Below are 5,433 nucleotides of genomic sequence, written 5' to 3'. Positions count from 1 at the left end.
CTGGCTGGGATGATTTAGTTGGGGTTGGTCCTGCTTTGAGCAGCGGGCTGGGCTAGATGATCTCCCGAAGTCTTGTCCAACCCTAATCTTCTATGATTCCCCCAAAATAAAACTCCTACCTATGACTCACAAATTGTAGAACCCTCCAGCCACTCAGTGCAAAACTCCTTTTGTCTTAGGTGGGGCTTGTCATTAACTTATCATTAATTATATTAATTAAAGAGTGAGTTCACCACCATCAATCTCAACGGGGCATGTGATTCATCGATTCATTAGTACTTCTCAGTTTAACAGTACAAGGCAGCAAAAAGGAACTAGATTATGGGGGGGTGTTATAATTTAGGAACCCCTCAATCAAATGACCACAAACTAGTGTCATTAATGCTACTCCGTGCCTCCATGAGGCATACCAAATTTCAAAGCAATCTGATTAACTGTTCAGATTTCTGAGCACTTGCAGGAGTTGAGCTTTAAAGCCTATAAAATGGCAGGAATGGAAACCCTCTAGCCATTTTTCTGTATTCGCACAAGTACAGTGTAAAAAATGTACATTTCCTTAAATTCCGTTCTCAGTGTGGGTCCCCCAAATATTTAGTGGATGCCATACACTACCTTAGGTAAAACTCAACAAGTGAGACCATTTTGACCTAGATCACTTCAATAGCGTGACCTCTAGCTCTGTGCTAGCAAAAAAAAAAAAAAAAAACATCTAGAAACTTTTTGAAAATCAGCAATTTTTTTCAGGACTTATGTCTTCAGAAATCCTGGCTTAAATGACTAAAACAGAGTCAATTACTCTGCCCTGCACCCTCCTGAGGCACACCAAATTTCAAAGAAGTCTAAGTGCGTTGATTTTAGAGGACTCAGGGAACTTAAAACACTGCATTGGCACAGCTGCGCTGCTATAGCGCTTTCGTGAAGATGCTCCTACACCAATGGGAGAGAGCTCTCCTATCAGTGTAGTTAATCCACCTCCCCAAGAGGCAGTAGCTATGTCAACAGGAAAAGCTCTCAACAGGTGATACCATTTTGACCTACATCACCCCAAGCGAATTTTCGCACCCCGATCAACATAGTCGTACCAACATAGATCTGTAGAGTAAACCTGGCCTCAGAAAGATGGACCTTGAACTAGATGTTGTGATGCAACCTTAACCATAGTGGCACTGCCACACCACTGTAATATGAAACATGTCTTGATTTTGATTGGCTCTTGCACAAGCAGAGGAAGGGTATGAGAAGCTTCCTGCTCTCCCACATTCCTGTAGTCCTAATGCCAGGCCACTCATTAGCATACTCCTCTGCTCAGAGTGGTACAGCCCCAAAAGTCACACACTCCTTAACATCTACCTGCAGAATAGACTCACTGGGGAGCAGGCTGTACCATGTGTGGGAGTCTGACTCTGCACACTCCTTTAGTTAAAGAGCCAGTCTAGCCCTTTGTGAACAGGCAGAGAATTAATCTTTCACTTCTTCATCCACCAGTACCAACTGCATGTTATCAGGAAAGACTGAAAACTCTTTCCCACATCTGTTTAATGAAAGCAAAAGAGTACTTGATAGATACATCTTACAAACACAACAGCAAGAATGGAACATTAGGCAACAAATTCAAGGCTGGGAGCTACTACAAAATGATCTGATATAATTATCCTAAACTGTGGTTTAATTTCTTCAGGTCTGTGAATAACCCCTTCATATTTGCAACCAATCCTTTGAGAGAACAGGAGAGTTATTCAACCAATTTAGTGTAAAACATCTTTTAACAGCAGCAACTACAGTTATTGGCCAGGTTATGATCTCAGCTCTTTCCTGCATAATAAATCTGGAGTGAGGCTACAGAAGTCAGAGGAATTACTTGTTGTAAATGAGAAAGGAATCTGGCCCACAATACTTCAGTGGGTTCTTCTGTTAGATATCTGTTAAGTCCTCTTGCATCATCTCCAAGATATGTGTGTGTGTGTGTGTATATATATATTTTACATGTAATATTACATTTAGTCTTCAGAAAAGACAACTAAGGGGGGACCTGATAACAGCCTTCAAGTATGTTGAGGGCTGTTATAAAGAGGACGGTGATCAGCTGATCTCCAGGGCCAGTGAAGGTAGGACAAGAAGTGATGGCTAAATCTGCAGCAAGGCAGACTTAGGTTAGAAAAAATTCAGAGGTTCTCAAACTTCATTGCACCACGACCCCCTTCTGACAACAAAAATTTCTACACAACCCCAAGAGGGGGGACCCGAAGCCTGAGCCCACCCAAGCCTGAATCCCACTGCTCCAGGCGAGGGTGGGGGGGCAAAGCTGAAGCCCAAAGATTTCAGCCCCAGGCAAGGGGGCCTGTAACTTAGAGCCTTGCCACCAAGGGCTGAAGCCCTTGGGCTTTGGCTTTGGCCCCGGGTGGTGGGGCTCGTGCTTCAGCCCCGGGCCCCAGCAAGCCTAAGCCAGCCCTGGCAACCCCATTAAAATGGGGTCCTGACACACTGTGGGGTCCTGACCCACAGTTTAAGAACCACTGGGTAAGATATTAGGAAAACTTTCTAACTGTAAGGGTAGTCAAGATCTAGAATAGGCTCGAAGGGAGCTTGCGGAGGTCTTAAGAACAGGTTGTATGGTCTAGATTTATTTGGTCCTGTCTCAGCTCAGGTGACTGGACTAGATGATTTCTTGAGGTCCCCCCTAGCCCTACATTTTTATGGTTCTATGATTGCAGGTAGGTCAAACTATCAATTTTTAGGTCAGGGAGGGATTTCCAGAAACAGGTAGGCAGAACTAAAACACCTTGGGTGAAATCCTGACTCAACTAAAGTAAATGGGCATTTTGCCAATGCTATTGACTTAAATGGGACCAGAATTACACTCCTCATTCCTATAGACTTACCAGCAACTCTGTTTCTCCTGTATACAAAGCTTACACACATTCCACCGATATCCCTGCCGGCTTTAGGAAGTCATAACTGTGAAAATATTTTTCAGCATTTCTTTGTCTGTCACAAGTTTTATCATTATATTCATTTAACCCAAAGTACAAATAAATATATAACCAAATGGTTAGGATCTGTGTCCCGTAGGGCCTGTATTATGCCATAAAGTTCCCTGGTTAGTCATCCAACAATTCTATGTTCCCTGTAATCTTTCATTCAAATCTCTGGAGATGATATTGGTTTTTGCAGCCTGAGTCAATCTTTTCTTTTGTTAGTAAATAAAAATGTCAGCTGAAAGTACAGTATTTAAAGAAGTCTGTTTTATGGTGCTTATATTGGCCCCGCAATTATTAAAACAATTCCATTTTGTTGTGGTTGTTATTCTTGATGGTGCAATAGTTCCCAAAATGAATTTATTAATAAATAACTGCTTGAGAGCTATAAGCCCCTATGCACCTGTTCTTAACATCACATGAAAAACCTGGTGAGGATGTTAGGTTGTAATAGATTTATTGGTAAATATTTATTGTTGTAAGCCATCTTCCAAAAATAAAGATTTTTTCCCAGCCCAGAAGTTTTAAACATTTCATCTCTCAGTCTGAATGACAATTATAACACTGGACACAGTGGATACTGACCCGTTATGTCACAGCGGTATAGGGTAAAATTTTCATATGCACCTACGTCTCATTTTAAAAAATGACATAGGATCCTAAAACTCACTGAAAGTCAATGGGACATTGGGGTCTAAGTCACTTTTGAAAATGGGATTTAGGGTCCTAAGACACTTAGGTGCTTTTGAAAGTTTACCCATAGTCTTTTGTAGCCCTGGCCATGTCAGATGACTGGGGACAGGAAATAAAGATTAATCTTCTAGTACTACTCCTGTGTGTCTCACCCTTATAACAAAACTAATGTATCAAATCACAGCTGGGGAGGTTATAGGAAATTACTGTTCTATTTGTGACTGCACAGTCTCTGATTAATCTGTCTCCCAATCTAATTAAAAATTTAGCTGAGCTCCTTAATATTTAAAAATGTGGAGATGGCCAGACCTTCCATTTTTTCTGCTGCTCTAATAATTGACATTAGAAATTTACTTTAGGGATGAGCCAAAGCAACGCACCCACCCCAAATATTGGCAGGATTTAGATTTCCAGCTCATAACCAACTTTCTGCAGCTTCGCATCATCTCTATTTTATTCCAACTCCCCCCTCCCCAAACTCCAAACTAGTCTAAAATGGGGATTTGTATAATTAACTCCCTTGCAAGAGTAAGACCTGTAGGACACGAGTCAGGGGGAAGAAAGTCGTTAAGATTATCCCTCTAGCATTCCCCCAATTCAAAAAACCTCCAGCATCACCTGTCAGCCACCAGCCACTTGTCAGCCTGGATCCCTCTCAGCCAGAGTGCAGCCTACGGCATGTTGTGTTGGAGGACCTTCTCCTATCCCTAGGCAAGAGAGCTACATCATTTCTACAGCTTGCTGGACCTCTCTATGGCATTTGACACCACTGATCACCAAATACTCCTGTCCTGAAATGGCTCAAGTCCTTCCTCTCATACTGTACCCAGAGAGTCATGATGAGCAGTTATTCTGCTACAAATCCAACAAGGCTCCCTGCCAAGTCCAGCAAGGTTCATTCCTGTGCTCCATCTCATTCAATGTCTGTGTGAAACCATGGTGAGGAGCTGGTTAGAAAATATGGCTTTATATGCCAGCAACACACAGAGTATCCCCAACTCAACATCTCTTTTAACACAGATAAATACCACTCTCTCCCAGCTTTCCCAATGCCAAGGACAGGTCAGCACCTGGATGACAAGCAGTTGGCTCAGGCTGACCCCAGGCAGAATGGAGTGAGGCTGGTAGGAAAAGGGGAACATTTCAGAGAACTCACCACCTCTGAAACATCCTCCACTACTGAAGACAATTGCCCATGGAATGTAAAGTCCATTTGCAGCCTCAATGTCCTTTTGGTCCCCAAATAGCTATAGCTTCTGAAAATGGCCACTCGCAGCTGGCCTGAAAGCTAAGTCCTCATCCTAACCAGCACTGATTAGTCACAGCACTCCATGCTTTGGTGACCCACTTCCTCCAGGCTTAGTTACTGCGATTTATTATATCTAAGAATTCAGCTGCACACTTCCAACTAGAATAAAACAGCAGCCTATCTACTTAATAAGAGGAGTGCCTGTGAACACATTACCCTGGTGTTCTTCTCTCTACATTGCCTCCTTCTTTAATACAGAGCTGTCATAGCTTCCTACTCAGATTTAAACCTTAGCATTCATAACCTGAGAAGCTAGCATGAACCCTCTCAGCTTAATTACCAGCTTAGATCTGATATCGCTGCCACCAGCCAATTTCCAATGTTTGGCTCACTCTGGTCTCCCCAAAACCTTCCCTGGGGAACCCCCCAAGACTCAGATGCCCTGAGTCTACAACAAAGGGAAATAAACCATTCCCCACCACCGCCTCTCTCCCACCCAGAATTTCCTCTCTGGGC

Source organism: Chelonoidis abingdonii, chromosome 3 (assembly GCF_003597395.2).
Source record: "Chelonoidis abingdonii isolate Lonesome George chromosome 3, CheloAbing_2.0, whole genome shotgun sequence".
Lineage (NCBI taxonomy): Eukaryota > Metazoa > Chordata > Testudines > Testudinidae > Chelonoidis > Chelonoidis abingdonii.
The sequence above is the reverse complement of the archived record's forward strand: the minus strand, read 5'-3'. Positions refer to the sequence as shown.